The 17,769-nt window shown below is 44.8% G+C and overlaps 1 protein-coding gene across 4 annotated transcripts in view; it reads right to left on the bottom strand.

Annotated features, from left to right (window-relative positions):
- The window catches only part of ARHGAP32 (Rho GTPase activating protein 32), a 240,110-nt gene that overhangs the window by 180,699 nt on the left and 41,642 nt on the right, over positions 1 to 17,769 (bottom strand). The window contains exon 2 of one of the 4 annotated variants that reach the window (XM_068171905.1): positions 16,979 to 17,047. The exons of 2 other annotated variants lie outside the window; for them this stretch is intronic. The gene's annotated coding sequence lies outside the window, so the exon portion shown is untranslated. The remainder of the gene's footprint in view (positions 1 to 16,978; positions 17,048 to 17,769) is intronic. One more of the 4 variants, XM_068171904.1, reaches the window with a different exon arrangement.

Below are 17,769 nucleotides of genomic sequence, written 5' to 3'. Positions count from 1 at the left end.
TAAAAGGATCACTCAGCAGCACAGCCATTGCTAGAGATGCCAAGCAAACACATCAAACTGATTGTCCCACCTCCCCCTCCTAAACCTGAGTCAAGCTGAGCCATCAGGCGCGGTACCTGTGCAAAGACACTGGCACATTCTGTGGCACTCCTGCACAACCCTAATGCTGCAAAGCCTGACACTCCACAGTCAAGCCCACACTGAAAACTCAGATCCTTTCTTATGAGTTTGCATTATAAAATGCACAAGTGTCAAGCTCCAGTAGGATACTCAGACTGCAGACCAGACACAGCACACAAAGAGGAAGCTAAGGAGTCCCTACCTGGCTCCAAGTCCGCATGGCACACACAGAATGTGTTTTTAAGTCATGAACCACAATCTTCACTGGTGGAATCCCTGCCAGAAGAAGAAAGAGATACTCCCTGCAACTTACTGTTAGCAAAACCTTATTCCAGGGTAAAGAGAAACCAGCCTTGTGGAGCAGACACTTAACTAGATGAGTAATTGCAGCATTCCCACACTGCCTTTCTTCCTCCCCCAAACAGTCTGAGCAAGCTGCTACTCAGGATAAGTTTGTGCTTGTCCTGTGGTGCTGTGCCCAAGGTGTGTCTCTGTGTGTGATCCACCTGCTCTGTTCAGCACTGTTCATAATCCCTCAGCGCCTGCCCTCAGGGAATGAACAGGCACTCAGAGGTATTCCCCTCAAAAGTGTCTTAGACATGGCAAAAGAGAACTCTGTAGTGCAAAGTAAACAGCAACCTCTGTTAAAAAATTACATTTTCACAAGTTCACTATGGAGAAATAGATCATCAGTGTCACAGCTGCTCAGGAGCAACTCATTCCTTAGACTTGTTTCCACCTGGCTTAAGAGTTGAAAACCTGTCTCACTGAACATTGAGAAAGTGCAGGATAAGCTACAAGGACAAGAAAAACTCCTGAGGGATGGACAGCAGAGACGTGAGAGAGGGAAGCATGCTCAGTAATTATCACACACGAGGTCTGGGTTTCTCCAGGCTTGGAGAAAACAAGAGCAGGTTCAGCAGCAGGGAGAAGCAGAGGAGGCTCAGAGGAAAGAGGTGTCTGAGCTCCTGACACTGCTGTGAAGAGCTCTGCCGCCCTTAAAATTCATGGCCAAGAGAGAAACTCAGTTCATTAAAGCTGGATGACACAAGGGAGAGCCACAGTTTGAGACTGAATGTGGTGGTAAGCAACCAAGTCCAAGCAGTGGGGCAACAGATCAAACAGCAGCAGCACAGACACATTTCAGGGCCTCAGGGTCACAGCTCGTCCAGGTAACAGCATCTGGCATCCAAAATACAGCAACTCACAGAGCAGCCTCTTCTCCAGAGCAAGAGCTCTGCACTAGCAAGGACACAGAAAGAACATCCTGCAAGTGATTTGAGCATCCGTGTATCTATAAACAGAGGAAACTGCACAGGAGTTGAAAAATGTCAAATGCTTCCCCATCTGTCCATCCCTCTCCTTTCTGAGCATCATTCCACATTTCCCCAAGACCCTTTTCAGCCCAGCCGCTCTTTAAGTACAAACTGATCCTCTCTTTTGTCAAATAACTGAAAAATGCGTGTCAGCTGTGAGCACTGTGGACAGTCCAGACCACCAGGGCAGTGTACCTTTAGCTGCAGGAAGGTGTCCCATGGGGTTGCACAGTCCCTCCTCTGCAGCAGGAGTGATCTGACTCCACACCTGCAGAGCAGGGAGCTTCCCACGTGGAAGAGCTGGGAATCGCATTAAGCATCTCTGGTGTAGCTGTCAGGCACTCGGTGTCTAAATACCCAGTCCTACAAAGGACTCCAGTTTGCTTTATCCCCAGGTGTAAAGCTGGCAATGAGCTGCTCTGCTTTTATATTAGACAATCATGATTTGACTCACAGGAATATACGGTAGTAGCTCTAGCAATAATTCTGCCTCTGTCTCACCTCAGTCTCCTCCTGGATGAAAGCTTTTATTTAAAATATCCCCCAAGACAGTTGCAAGGAGAGAGGAGAGGAGAACTTCTGTCTTCTGTGTCACTGCCTGCTCCTATCACAGCCATCATTCTCCTTTCACTCTGACTGACCCTCTCTGAAACAGGACTATAGTTTTGCCTGTTCAGGCATTAAAGTTTGCAGATACTGTGGTTTAAGTACCTCCATCTGTACAATCTTTCAGTACTATTCTTTCTAATCACGTGCAGGCACTCAAACCTTCCTTCTCCACACTCAGCATCCAAGTACTTCATCTAGTACAAGTATATTGCTGATGTTCGCCCTGTGAAAAGCAGGGAGTTGAAAGTCAGAAGAGCAGTGATTACCCAAACATTCCCAAAACTGCCTGTGTAACCTCTCAGAGCTTGCACACAGTGTCGTGCCAAGTTCTCCACATTAGCCCATAAAAGAATGTGCACTATCTCCTCACAGATCAGTGACTGGGGACTGATGAGGAAGTCAGGGCGCACATCCCAGGAGGTGAGCCTGTGAATCCTGCAGGAAGCTTCATTTGACTCAAGCTGGATTCTGCACAGACACTACTGCACAGGAAGGTATCTTTAAATGACCCCTCATGACCTCTGCCTTGCTCCCCTATTATTAGAAGATATTTTCAGAATCATTCCTCCTCTACTTGTTTTTTAAGCCATACCAAATGCCCCAAAACCTGACATCCAACTTTCACTTTGGCCTGCTCTTCGCATCTCTCTCCACTGCTTTACTTCATCAGGCTCCTACTCAACTGTTTTCTCCTTTTCAAGTTCTCATCCTGTTTCCTGCTCTCCACCTTATCACCCCACTTTCCCACTCTCATGCTTCATTGTCTTACTGTTACTTCAGCCCTTCCACAACCTCTTATCAATATTCTTCTTTCCATTCTTTCACTCCTTCATTATCACAAAATGTCCTGTATCTCCTTTCCCAAGCACTGCTTTCTAAGAAATTACCCTGCTACAATTTAAAAAGCAAGTTTTTTCAAGCAAGTCTTGCAATTTTTAAACCTATGGAGAGAGGTTGGAAAAAGCTGAGGAACACCGCTTGGCTTTAGTATTTTAACACTGTCCTTCTACTGCCCCTAAATCAACATTTTATGCCCACAGCTTTGATGGGCAAATGAAATGCTAACAAAACCCAGCCAAAGTTAAATCAATTATCCAGAGGTCTTGACACAAAGCATTGACACCTTGACACCAAGAGCACTTGACAAAGTACAGGATTTGCTCTCCCAGGTCATTTATCCAGACATGGGACACATTGTTATGCTAATAGAGACTTATTTTCTTGGCTCTGGAAATAGGCTACACAAAGCATTCCTTCTCCAAGCACAACACAGGTGACAGTCCCTCCCCTGCTCTGCAGCAAGTTTGAAAGCTGAAGAAGGGAAAGAAATCCAGTTAAATCAGCTGGGACTGCTGAAGGGAGACAACACACTGTACTGTCAAAGTGGCAGGCACAGGAAAAGCAGCAGAAGGATCAGCTCAGTCTCACAAAATCCAGACAGTTCTGCACCACAGGGCAGACTGGGAGAGGAAATAAGGAAATTCTTGGTATAAACCTGGATTTAAAGCTTGTGTGTCAAGCAGCATCACACAGGTTACCTCAAATTGGGAACTCAACTTTATACAAGGCTTTTTCCAGCTGTGTAAAGGTATCAGGGCTTTTGGGAGGTAAATAAATGAAAGCCATGAGGGAGCTACACTGGAAGCTCAGGAGTGACTTGGAACACTCTGCTGATACCTGGATGTGACTCGCACAGCCTTGGGAAGGCCTAGAGCTACACAGAAAGTCAGGGAGCTCAGAAAGGCCCAGGGAAAAAACAGTAGCATGGATAGGAGTGTTCAGAACCCTCTGGAAGAGCCTGTGATCTGCGCCCAGCACTGAAGCACCAATTACTTCCAAACACAAGTAGCTGGAACACCCCAAATAAATGAGGTGTGGAGTTTGTCCTTCACAGAAGGTGCTGCCTCAATACAGAGAAACAGCCAACAGGACAGAAACGCAACATGCAGGAAGTTCCAAAACACAGATGAAATTTCTCACTGTTCAGGGATGGTCTTATCTTGGCCTGCAGGACATTTATTTGGTTGGCCACAGCTCTGTATCTGAAAATTCTCCTTCATTCCAGTGCTATAAACACATGAATATTCTGATTTATGAGGCTTGAGTAATATTCATGGAAACTGTCACTCAGTGTCTCTCTCTCATGCTGACATTCACTGTGCATCGAGAAGGACGAGATCACTGAGACGCCCAGAAGAGGATGTGTTCTGCTGTTACTGGGGGGTTTATTTTTGTGTTTAAACATTGGAGAAGGGGATAATGCATGGAAATGTAGATCTTATGTTACATAACACAAATGTTGCAAAGCAAGAAATGCTGCTCCTGCTCCTCCCCAGGGAATACCTGTGCACCTCCAAGTTTTAGTTCATCCTCTGATGTTCCAAGGTAAGGATCAAATCTGGCTACCACTCAGAAAAATACACAAACAAAGCACAGAATGCATTTTTATCCTAATCTTTTCTTGAAAAATCACTGGTTTTGTTAAAAACTGGACATAAATGCTTTCTGTTAAAAGGTAAGGTCTGTATTTTCTCCAAGTACAGCTTCTGGGATTTTTTTTCAACCCCACTGAAAGCTTTTTAACACAGCACAGTTAAGTGACAATAAAATGGCTGTTTTGAACATGAAGGAGATTACACTTTTTCTGAAACAGAAAAAAAAAAAGCATGAAAGACAAATCTAATTTTCTCTTATTATAACAGATTTTTCTTAATTGCTTTCCTTATGGGTATAATCCAAACATTTTAAGATATAATAAACCTACAAAGCACCACAGGAAAATAGTAGAGAAAGAGCCTGGGGAATCTTTTAGCAAATTTTTCATTAGTTTTGCATAGAGAACACCATGTGAGAAGCCTGGGCATATGTTATAGCCAGAAAACATCAAAGTGTAATGGCCAGGGGAAAAGGACACATAGAAAAGGCTATTCCAGCCCTGCTCCCCAGGCCCAGCATCCAGAATTCCTAACACTCCCATTCCAGGAAGTCTCCAAGGCCAGGCTGGATGGGACTTGGAGCAGCCTGGTTTAGTGGAAGGTGTCCCTGCCCATGGCAGGAGGTGGGACAGGAAGGGCTTTAAGATCTCTCCCAACCCAAACCATTCTGGAATTTCATGATTGGTTTGGTGGGAAAGGGAATAACAGAAGCTGTTGAACATATCTACTAGAAAAGTGAGCTGTAAGATGTTCCAAAAATATGTCTGGGACATAAAAACCAAGTTGTGCTCAGTGTAATTTACCCCAGAGTCAGGAGAGCTCAGCCAGGCTTGTTCACACTGCAAGGCTGGGGCAGCCCTGACCACCTGGCCCCCAAAGCAGCCCTGCTGAACATGCAGCAGGAAAGCTGGGAATTATACCCACCAGGCTAAAAAGCTGCTTCTACATTAAGTTTCCAGGATGTAATGAGCACACAAGGTGTAAAAACAGCAGTTTAAAAGCCAGTCTCTTCTATCGCCACAGCTTAACACTTCTAGACATCCCCACATCCACAGGTAACTAAAATTAAATACAAACTGGAAAATAGATTTAAAGCATTTTCTCGGTAACTGGAATGAACTGAGGATTTCATGTGCTGTTTGCCTTCATGCTCACGGTTCTGCAGCAAGGCTGGGTTTTACTTTAAGCACAGCTCTTTACACTCCATATTCACACAATGTAGCGGTTGATCATTTAGTTATGGGTGAAACCCAGTATTTTACACACATGTAATACTCTTTTGAACAAATACTGGACTGGTACGTTTACAATTATTACCATTCCTTTCCCCCGTCGTGGTCTGACATTGGCCAAATGTCAGGGACCAATGAAAATTGTTTGCTTACTTTCTTCTGCTGCAGCTGAGCAGCGGAGGGGGAAAATAAATGAAGGGCTCATGAGTTGAAATAAGGACTAGAGAAAACATCCTAAAGGCAAAACAGGTTCAAATTTAAAGGTATAAAGTAAATTTATTATTAACAGAGTCAGAGGAGGATAATGAGAAATAAGCCTTTAAAACATCTTTTTCCCCCTAGCTCTGACCTCTTTCCCACCGACAGCACAGGGAGACAGCGCATGGGGGTTTTGGTCAGTTCATCACTCAAGATCTTTTGTTTGCTCGGGGCCGGGAGTCTTTCCTCTGCTATGCCGTGGGGTCCCTCCCATGGGCAAAGAGTCTTCCCAAAACTGTTGTGGTGTGGGTCACTCATCCACGGGGTGTAGTCTTTCAAGGCTAGGCTGCTCTAGTTTGGATGTAAGGGCCTTCTCTGACTATTTCTGGAAGCAGGAGCCTTCTCTCTTCATTTGGGTCTCCCACTGGATTGCAGCTTTCTCCGGCATCCGCCCGCTCCGGTGGGAGCACTTTTCCCACGGGCTGCGAGTGGATCTCTGCATCCCCGGTGGAGCTCAGCATTACAAGGGGACAGTTTGTTTTACCATAGCTCTCACCATGGCCTGCGGAGGACTCTCAGCTCCGGCGCTTTGGAGCACTTCCTCCCCCTCTTTTTCCACTGACCTTGGTGCCACCATGTTGTTTCCCTCACACATCCTCACTTCCTCCTGTTCTCTGACTAGAAGAAAAACTGCTGCTTGTAGTACCATTGCCAACCAGTTCCACTAATTCAAAGATTCTTGCAGATCCCACAGCACCAAGAGGCTGATTTCATCCAGGTTCTGCATAGGGGAGTCGCCCGCCACGTTTTCGGTGTTGGCCACATGGTCCTACCACCATGGCGTGGGCAGCGGCCGCCGCGGCGCTGGCGCTGTTCAACGCCTCTCCTCACGCGGGAGCTGGGAAGGAGAAGCCGCTGGCACCGGCCCTGCCCATGGCTGCACGGCTTGCCACAGGCCGCGCTGGCGGCCACGGCACCTCCCCACCCTCAGGAAGAACTGCGCACATGCCGTTCTGATTTTATTCTGAAGTGCGTCATCCCAGAGGCATTACCAGCCTCTAATTGGGCCAGCAGCATGTCCATCCTCAGAGCCATCAGAGACTGGCTCTGTTGGACATGGTGGGAGCTTCTAGCAGCTTCTCACAGAAGCTACCCCTGTGCCCCCACCATTATCAAAAACCCAGGCCATGCCAAATCAACACACCCCTCAAGGGGTTATCACAGATTGAATGGTAACAGCTTAAATCACCAGAGCTCAGGTAAACAACCTGAAGCTCCCACGTCATGATTCAAGACCATCCTACAAGATAAAGGATCCACAAGGATGCTCCATTGTTGCCTGCCTTGCTGCAGTTGGTCATGCGTAGACTTTTAAACACACACCTCAGTGACTGCTTGGAGTTACAGGCTTGTGAACAGTGCTTGAGAAGATGCTGCTCTTCAGGGAAGAAAGAGACTGCAGACAAACCCAGCCCCAGGAGCTAAAGAGAACATTTGTTTGTATCCTTTGTAACATCCTAAATATGGGAATGTAACGCTCCCCCTAAAGCCACCTCACTGGTCAGGCCACCCTCTCTTCTGGTTCACAAACTCACTTTCATAATTTCATAAAGAACTGCTGCTGGCATAAATCAAATTCTTCACAGATTAAAGAGAAGGAATCCAACATAAGCTGCTAAATACAAGCTTTTCCTGAAAAGCACTACCTGAACCTTGCCTCAAGGCTTACCCCCCAGTCTTTCAGGGAAACAGGGACAGGATTTCTAAGACATCCATTGCCAATTATTTTAAATAGATCTCCAGCATCTATTCTCCATGGACATGAGGGCTCAACAGCATCAAAACTTCAGGACAAATTATGTCAGTTAATCAGAAGAGAATACAGGATAAGATACCAGCACCTGAGTGATTACTATCATTAAAGAAAGCAAATAAACCCACTTTTCCATTCAATGAGTTAGTTCCAGTTGTGTCTGGGAATCCCAACATGGACTGAACTCTGCAGTCCCAGCATTGATTGAACTCCACAGTTCCAGCAGAAACATCCACCTGACCGAGGAGTCTGCACAGAAAAGCCAGAGAAAAAAAGAAGGAATGGGGCATTAAATGACCTGTCTAGCACACAGTTAAGTACTGTGGGATATCAGTCAGGTCTCCAAAATCCCAGCTCTGTCTCCCCATCCCTCACAGGCCATGCTGGCTCTCCCATACAGACTCCTCTTCCTCAATAAAGAAGGAGGAAGAAAAATCATCACGTGGGGCCAGCAAGGAAGGCAGACAATCTCCTGCACATTTTGTTGAGCCAAAATAAACCCTTTGAGCTCACCCCTGAGCACTCACAATAGTAACAATTTTTTCACAGACTCTGAAAGCAAATGAGTGTTTCATTCAACCCAATGTAAGATAATTGTAAATAGTGTAGCAGAGCAGCACATCATGCATCAGCAGAGAAGCCTTCAGTAAATCATGGGCAGCTGAAGAGCCGACCTGCACCACAGCAGAGTTCCTACACCAACCATCAGCTCTTACTACTGTGAGCAAGACACAACTCCCCACAGTACCTGCACACGATGACATGGCAAGGTAGGGCCACTGCTCCCAGGGGAACACACATGGATCATGTGGAATCACTTCTGCCTATTTTTCCACTCCCACCGACACCACTCAAACCCAACACCTCTGATTTCTCTCCAGGAAGAACAGACTGTCCCTTTTTAAAGTCTCAGTAATCCACACATGGCTTTTAAGATGTCTTGAGACTCAATTTCTGTAAGAGGAATGGAGGGAAATGAGTAAGTCATTATGTTTAAGTCAAACCCATAAAAAGAAACACAAGTGTCAGACTCCCGGGTGACAACTGTGGGGTGGCAGGTGACTCATGCCCTGGCACAGGCACACTGTAATTTGGTGCAAAGAAGTCACGGTAATCAATATTTACAGGTGAGTATTTTTATAAAAAAGTGCACATTTGCCACAACATATTTAGAGACTGCTCTTTGAATACAAATAAAAGCATCAGATGAAAAATTCTACACCGCCCTCAAAGATAAATATGTCTTCAAACATAAATACATCTTCAAACCTGACCATGCAGATGGACATTTACCCTGGGTCAAAAGCACCACTAGAACAACCCCACTGACACCAACACCCAAAAGCAGGGGGTGAGAGAATTTCCTCACAGGAAAGGTTGTTAAAGACTGGAAGGGGCTGCCCAGGGAGGTGGTGGAGTCCCCATCCCTGGAGGTGTTCGAGGAAGGCCTGGACGTGGCACCATCAAACCAGGACAGGAACTCAGTGCTCTGGGCTGGTGACAAGGTGGGGATCGGGTACAGGATGGACTCGATGGCCTGGGAGAGCTTTTCCAGCCTAGATCCAACCTGATCCTGCGATTCTGTGACCACTCCATGGGGGAATTCTGAAATGTGTTTAAAAGGATCAGTGCTATTATGCAACTGTTAAATATGTTCATATTTCCAGCATGAAAACAAACATTGCCAACAACTCCTCAGAGATGAATCTTGGGAAGTACCAGATAGATTTCAAGAACATGAGGTAATTACTTGAATGTTTCCGACAACTTCAGAAACTTCAGCCTAAGGGCTGCAGTTGTGAACCAGAACTGGTGGCAGAGCTTGTGCCTCTGCTAAGGGCCTCTGATCTGCAGAGGGAGTAATAAGTCTTTTTTCTGTTTTATTATCTGGGAAACAATAATTTTACAAAAGAAATTAGAAGAAAATCCTAAACAAATGCAGTAAGCTTAAGAAAATCAAGATCTTATTGAAAAAAGATCTCAAAGAAAATTTAAACTCTACTCATTGCACCACATATAGAACACATTTATTTCTCAGGCTTCTAGTGCTCACTGCAGGCTCTCCAAATGATCAGCTTTTGCTTATGGATTTGCTTTCAATATATAAACTTATACATAGGTTATATACAGGGCTTACCTGCAAGAGGGCCTGATATTTGCAAATTAAAAACAAGACCATCCTCATCACTTTAAATCACTACAGAAAAGCTCAGACACATCTTTTCCAGATCAAATAGGAGGACTCACAGCTGATTTCATTCCAATTCTGTTAGTGCCAAACACCCAGCATTCCAGAACTAGTAAACTGTGTGTCCAATTATCACTCTTAGAGTTAAACGGACTGCATTTAAATGAAGATTATGAAAATGAAAGGGACTCAAAATGCCTTTCTCACTAGAGAAGTGAGCATTGAAAGTGATAGTTGTTTAGGGAAAATATTTCTAAAAACGTTAAGTCTTACCAAGTGTGGTTTTAATAAAGATCTAAAGATTGCAATGTTTTTTTCTTGCTGTCCCTCACTCCCACCCCATGACAAAGTTAAACTACAAGACGCAAAAAAGGCAGAGAAAAAGATTTTCAGTAAGAGAGGCTTTGAGAGTGAATGAGAAGGGGTGAAAGACAAACTGAGGGGAGAAAAGAAAAAAGGAGAAAACATTTTTTAAAAAGAGATTAAAAGAAACAAGTAACCTAATCAATAATGGAAGCTAAAAGCATTAGAAAATTTGCCTCTAAATGGAGAGCGAAGACTGCAGAAAGAAAAGTTTGGGCATGCTGAAGAACAGTAATTTATGGAAAAATGCAACTAGGCGGGTTCCCTAAGTGCAACCCCACACCCTTGTGAACCAGCACATCCAGATGCCTTTTCCTTCCTTGACACTTCTGGGCCAAGTTCCCTCTCCCAGAGTACACAGTGACCAACACATCAACCTTGGGTTACAGCTACAGAATTGCTGCCTTTTATGTGTCTATTCCACCCAGAGCAGCTGTGGCCACCCCATCCCTGGAAGTGTTCAATGCCAGGCTGGACAAGACTTGGAGCAGCCTTGGACTTGTGGGAGGTGTCCCTGCCCATGGCTGGGGTGCAATGAGATGGGCTTTAAGGGCCCTCCCAACACAAACCATTTCTGATCAGTTCTCAGGATGGAGAGCCACAGCTCCCTGCTACAAAGTTAATTCTAAACAATGTGCCATAATCTGAAGTTCCACACAGGAACAGAATTTACAATTCATGCCTAGAATAGGATTTTGGAAGGGTCATCACTAACTAAAATAATGTTTCCAAATACATCTTTAGGCAGAAGTTTGAAACCAGTAAGTCATGTTCCTCAACAATCTCAATCCCAGTGCCTGATGCCCAAATGATTTCCCAGCATTGCTTCTGAAGCAGAAAAATCACAGAAATATTTATTACAAAGAAGATAAAATAAAAATCACTTGGCATAATTTTACTATCACAGGCAAAAGAAAGACAGGTGAAGAAGGAAAGTGGCTACAAATAGTCCTGATTTAAGTTCCTACACAGCAGACAAACTGATGCGTTTGATGCATTCAGCAATATCACAGAATCACAGAATCATGAGGTTGGAAGAGACCTCTAAGATCATCAAGTCCAACCCGTGCCCTAACACCTCAACTAGACTGTAGCACCAAGTGCCATGTCCAGTCTTTTTCTAAACACATCCAGAGATGGTGATTCCACCCCTCCCTGGGAAGACAGTTCCAGTACTTTATTATTCTTTCAGTGAAATTTTTTTCCTAATATCCAACATGTACCTTCCCTGACGCAGCTTGAGGCTGTGACCTCTTGTTCTGTCTGTCCTGCCCGGTGGAAGAGACCGACCCCCACCTGTCCACAACCTCCCTTCAGGGAGTTGTGGAGAGCAATGAGGTCACCTCTGAGCCTCCTCTTCTCCAGGCTAAACAACCCCAGCTCCTTCAAACGTTCCTCACAGGGTTTGTGTTCCAAGCCCCTCTCCAGCCTCGTTGCCTCCTCTGGACACGCTCAAGCGTCTCAACGTCCTTCCCAAACTGAGGGGCCAGAACTGGACACAGCACTCAAGGTGCAGTCTCACCAGTGCCGAGTACAGGGGAAGAATGACCTCCCTGCTCCTGCTGGTCACACGTTTCTTAACAAACACCTGCTGGTCATCTGTTTCTTAACAAAATCTACTGCAAGAACATTCCCGGGGCAGCAAAAGTAATGTTTGAGCCCCTTTGGAGATTGAAAAGAGGTTTGGAGGTTTTGGAGGTTTTCTCAGTTCGAAGGCAATAGCAGAGCTGAGCTCAGACTCTGGTGCAGCCGAGGACTCACTGCCTGCCAGGACAAAGCACCGGAGCCCAGCCCAGCTGCAGGGAAGGAGCTGCAGTTGCAGGGCTGGCACAGAATCCTGGATCACCCGAGTTGTGCCAGGCAGTGTTTTCCCTGGGGAAGATGCACCAAGTGCACAAAGTGCTGTGTACACGAGCCATTGTGGTGCATCAGCCTTGTCTGCCTTCAGTCCTGTCACACAGCCCATCTACTGGCACAGGATTTCCCTTTTATCTAAACTAAAGCTTTTAAAGCAGACTAATGCAAATGTTATCCTTGCTGGGACTGGATTCCTGGGCATGGGACAATAAGGACTGATATAGCCACAGATCTCAAATTAAAACCTTTACGGATTTCCTGTCAAGTGATGCAGTATTTAATTTAGCCCTTTTAGGTGGGCTGGATATGTGAGAGTACTACAAGTAATCACATTCTGGAGAATTAATTTGAATCACATTCCTGGTCACAATGAAACCGATGGAATTCCTGCTCTGCTCCTCCAGAATTATTGCTATCATATAAATTCAGCCTCTCTGTTTTCATGCCAAACTTACTGTTGTCAACAATGAAAGTCAAACCCACACTTAGTGCTGGACAGAGGTTCTGTTCTTTCTTGTGACTTGATCTAGATGCAAGGAGTTTATAAATAACAGTTACAATAAAAGTAATAATAATTATTAACAATCATCAAATAAATAATCCTATTGAACATTTAAGCCAGTAACCATCTCCTTAAAATTCCTCCTGGGTGTCTCACAGTGCATGTAAATAAGAATCTTTTAAAACATTATACAAATTTTCAAATTATGTTTCTGTAAGATTCAATATGTTTTAATCATTGTTGAATATCATGACACTCCTACAGGAAAAAGAAAACAGAGGAAGAAGGAAGAAGGAGAGGGAAAAAAATAAACTAGAGCTTGCAAAAAGGAGAAAACATTGCTCTTCTCCCAGTCCTTCTTTACAAAAAGGCTGATGCAATTAAGCAATATATACAGTCCATGCATTCCAACAGAGGCTTGAAATGCCACTTTAACATAAGCCAAAACAAAAAGAAAGACCTAATAAAGTAATAAAAAAAGCCCACATTACTGAGAGATTAATTTTGTTTTCATATTTGGAGCCACAAGCTCCTGCTTTATGTGGCATCTGAAGACCCAAATGGATTATTTCAGTGTTTTCCAGCATCCTCAGAAGCTGTGTTCCTCCACCTTCTCCCTTGCACATTTTTCCTCAAACTTGCAGCTAATCAAAAGAAATTTCTGGGATCTTCACTTCCATTTTTTACTGCTGGCCTAGTTAAAAAAAAAAAAAAAAAAAAAAAAAAAAAACACAAAGGGAGCCCAGCAATAAATAGTGAGACAGGCTCCTCTTTTTTTGTTGAAAGAGTAAAGGGAAAGTATCTCTCTGTTCTTCCTTGATGAGATTATTGAGGCAATCAGGCTCTTCAAGAGCTGTCAGCAAAGCACCCAGCGTGGTGTGAAGTCTGGAGGGAAAGGAGATGGGGAAGGAAAGCCATCCTGGAGCTGAGATGCATTCAATGAGCACCAAAGCAGACACCGGGCCGTGGCACTCCTGAGAAGTGCTGGTGGGACACCTTGGCTGTGACTGAATTTCTGGACTTCTGCCCAATTCACTTTGGGTGGATTCAGTTAAATTCTCTGTGTGTGTCTTCCTGAACAAGCAGGTACCTGCCAGACTGTCCCAGCTTATTTTTAAAGTCCACTAACTGCAGTTCCATGCAGGAGGGAGATTTTTGGAACCCTCAGTTACTCACAACACCCTGATCCATTTTCCCAGTGATTAAGGATGAATGGCTGATACCAAACCTTGACAGGTCACATGGAGGCAGCTGGCCTGAAGCAAGTGAAGCTTTGGAGAAAAGGAACTGCACAGGCGTTACCAGGCCCTCCACATGGAAATAAGTGAAGACCCAACTCTGCCTGGATTTGTACTATCCTGAATCTTCCTTTTCCTTAAGGACCAGCTTACCTTACCTTGCTTTATACCAGTGTACATCCAAGATGACTGAAATAAAGACTGAGTGACAAATTAAATGAGAACACAAAAACTTGGGAATTACCTCACAAATAGATTCCATCACCGTGGTGAAATTCATCACCATGGGATTTCACCTGCTCAACAGCACAGTGGGATCAGGTACAGAGATCAGACACTCTGCAGGTAAAACAGTCTGCATCTGATTTCTTGGGCAGTCAGTTTCACAATGACAACTTGAGGCTTTCGGTGTTCTGGAAGAGACCAAAACTGAGGCTTCTGAAGATGGATTTGCTGAGCTGTTCCCAGTACCCTGAACTGCAGAGGAGAGGAGAGGCTGTATGTGCTTAAATAACCCTGAGTGAAGAGCTCCAAACACTGCCAGGTGTCTCTGCTGCAGACAGCACTGCCAAGGAAGTCAAGGACTGTCCTACTCTACTCCGCAAATCACTGGAAACTGGAAAAACACCGTGGACTTCCAAACCCATCCTGAGTAAAGGCACAGGCAGAAATGAGGTGACAATCCCTGCATCAGCTCCAAGAAGCCAGGACACCCTTTCCCTCCTGGCACAGCACAGTCCCTGTGCAGCACCCCCAGCTCTGCTGCAGCCATCCCCATCCCTTGTGCTCTCTGCTCAAACTTCAAGGATCTAAAATGCATTAATTACCATGTTAAATGAACCTGCACTTGAAGGGGCACTGGGGGGAGGACAAACTGATGTGCAGGTCCCCATGGCAGCAGCCAGAAAGGACAGGCTTCACAATTCTGTGATCATTTCACCAAGGCAGCCCTCCTGCCTCTGAAGCATTTCTGCTGCAGCTTATCTGATGTGCTCAGCACTTCTATTTATACAGACATGGCTCACCTTACAAATGCCTCACACAAGGTTCCTCTTCCACCTTCCCTTCAAAAAACAATAGGAAAACACTGTGAAAATAAGATCTCTTCCTAGAATTCATCCCCAGTCGGTGACAGGGCTGTAAAGACAAGGTGATACAAGAGGTCTGGAATGCTCAGAACTGCCATGGGGATCTGGGGTGGGCACAAAGGGGAACTGCTGGACCAGAAATTGTCACCCCGGATCCCACCTGACACTGCAATATGCCCAGCCCTGCAAAAGCAGAGAGAATGGGAAGATCCAAACCTCATCTGCACTCAGAACATCATTTCAAAGGTGTCTTCAATGGGCAGACATGTCACACAGTCATTTTTTCACTGCAGTCCCTAAGTGAATTGTTATGTTGCTTTTATTAATATATTGAGGACATTCATTTAAAATAAGTAAAATAAGGAAGAAAGCAGTGAAGCTTGGCTGGAAAGTTGGGTAGACATGTCCCTGGAGATCTCCCACTTAAAGTCTGGGAAAACACAGCTCTAATCTCCTCTGGTACTCCTTAGACTGGAAAAGAGAAACACTTGCAGATGGCGTTCCTGAGGGGGTGTGGGAGGCAGGGAGAAGTACTTTCTCCAGACTCACTCTTTCTATAATGTGTAAAGGTAAATGGATTTCTCTCACTTCTTCAAAACTGCATTTTGGTTAGATTTTTGTTTTTGTTTTTTTTTTTTTTTTTTTTTTTTTTAATTCAGCCCTGGTTGCTTCTTTCTCCCAGTTCTGTAGATTCCCATCTACGTGCTCCCTCTCCACTACACCTCATGCGCCTCATCAAGGCAACACCATCCCAGGGCTGCAGCACCTCATCGCCAAAGTCTCACAGTTCCCACTTCCTAACAGCTCTTTCCTCCCAAGAGCTCCTTAGCAGCTGTACCAGAAGGGAATTTTGCCTCTTTTCTCCTCTGTGTAAGATGGTCAGAAGAGCCAAACTGACTCACAGACAACAAAATGGACATTCCAGTGAACTGGGGAGTCTTGGATACACGTCCTTCCTCCCACACATGACTAGGAGCTGAGCTTGTGGGTTCAGCTTAACTGAAACTGGCAGTCACAAAAAGCCACAATGGAACAATTTATAGGTTCATTATCAATATCAACTATCAGCAGTAAGGCTGATTTGATCAACAACTTCACACCAAAAAATCAGTTTGGACAGAAATAAGCAGAATTCATTCCCATCCTGTCCTCTCATGTCTCAGCTCTGTCAATTAATTGCAGATGATCCTCATCTACAGCAATGTCTTCTGTTTAAAACTATTTAGTGTCAACTGCATTGCTGGAATAACTCCCATGTTCTAACAAGAAAAGTGTTTTGCTTGTTTTAAAAGCCCAATACAAAAAAGATCAGTTTCTTCCTTTATGCTGATCTAATGCTCCAGTGGACAAAGCTTAATAGTAATAACCTTCACTGGGAAGAGGCCGACTTGTTCTTCCCCAGCTCCCCAGCTGTAAGGAATCCTGTGTCAACCACTGAGAAAGAAGTGAAATCCAGTTTGTGCTCCAAATGAGCTGAAGTGTCAGCATTCCCCAGTGAGGGCCAAGGTCACTGGGAGCCCTTCAGTGCAGCTAACCACGTGCTGAAGTGCTGCTGTGAAGTGAAAGGCCAGGAGAACCCTCTCTCAACAAACCATTTCTCCTGCTCCCTGTGTGTTATAGTGTAAAATACAATTTTCTTGGACGCTGGAATGCCACCATCAGCCCACCCTGGAAGAATTCAAGGTGAGCTCTCCCATTTCAGGCCTGCCAGGTACTGCTGCTAAGCACATTTTAAAGGAATTCAGCCACAGATACAATCCAAGACAATTCAATATGCACACCAAAGCAGCACAGACCTATAGGAATAGGAAGGAAATGCTGTCCAGCAACTCTCATTCCTGTTTTTCCCAGCAGGATGGAGCAGAATTAAAGCTCTGACATCACCAGAGCTATTAAGGAACAAGGAGGTGCTGCAGTTACCTGCAGACTCACTCAGACCACAGGATGACTGTTCTGGTATAGAAACTGCAGAGGATGACCTTGGATTTCCTCCTGAGGTGAAATCCTATTTGAGCATGCCTCACCTCACAGCCGCTCCAAGATTTCCAGTGCCATCACTCAGATGTCCTTGGCTTCCATGGGCAAGTCCTATGAATGGAAACAGAACCAGGGCAGAGGCTGTTGAACACCATTTTTGCTTTGCCGCTGCCTAATTAGATGATGCTGACTAATCCTCTGCATTACTTCACAGTGAAAGGAACCCAGCAGGAGTGTTCGGATGGGTTTGAAAGAGCTAAAAGCCATGAATTATTTCCTTTTACAGAGAGCATTTCATTTGTACAAGTTTCTTCCATCAAGTGTTCCTTTCTGAGATGATATTCCCCACAAAATGTCTCTGTGGCCTCCAGTGTTGCAAGTTCGAAGAACAGCAGACAGAAACAGAAAAAGGAAGAGAAAAATGCTGCATGCATTCCCCTGAAATATTTTTCCATATTGAAGCAACTACAATGAGAAGTGATTTGAAGGACTGGCCTCTTGACCTACCATTAAGTAAACAGGGGCTATAAATTTTTGTTCTCCTCTTGCAAAACTGTAGATGTGTGGCTAATGTACCCATAATGCAGCCCCTGAGCAAATTCACAGAGACCAGCTCATGAGTTTAGAGTGGGACATGCACAAGCACCCCTTGCAAAGCTCAACCCCACACTTAAGAGCCCTGTTGAGCTGAGAGAACCTCAACAGAAATTTAAAACTAAAATGTCCTGATTGCCCTTGCTTCCTCAGAGATCCTGCTAAACCAAAGCTGCAAAAGACACAAGATGAAAAGAAGAAAGGCCACAGATTGAAATATTCAAGGAGAGGAAATCTTT

Source organism: Anomalospiza imberbis, chromosome 24 (genome assembly GCF_031753505.1).
Source record: "Anomalospiza imberbis isolate Cuckoo-Finch-1a 21T00152 chromosome 24, ASM3175350v1, whole genome shotgun sequence".
NCBI lineage: Eukaryota > Metazoa > Chordata > Aves > Passeriformes > Viduidae > Anomalospiza > Anomalospiza imberbis.
Note: the sequence above shows the minus strand (reverse complement) of the source record. Positions and strands in the feature narration are given on the sequence as shown.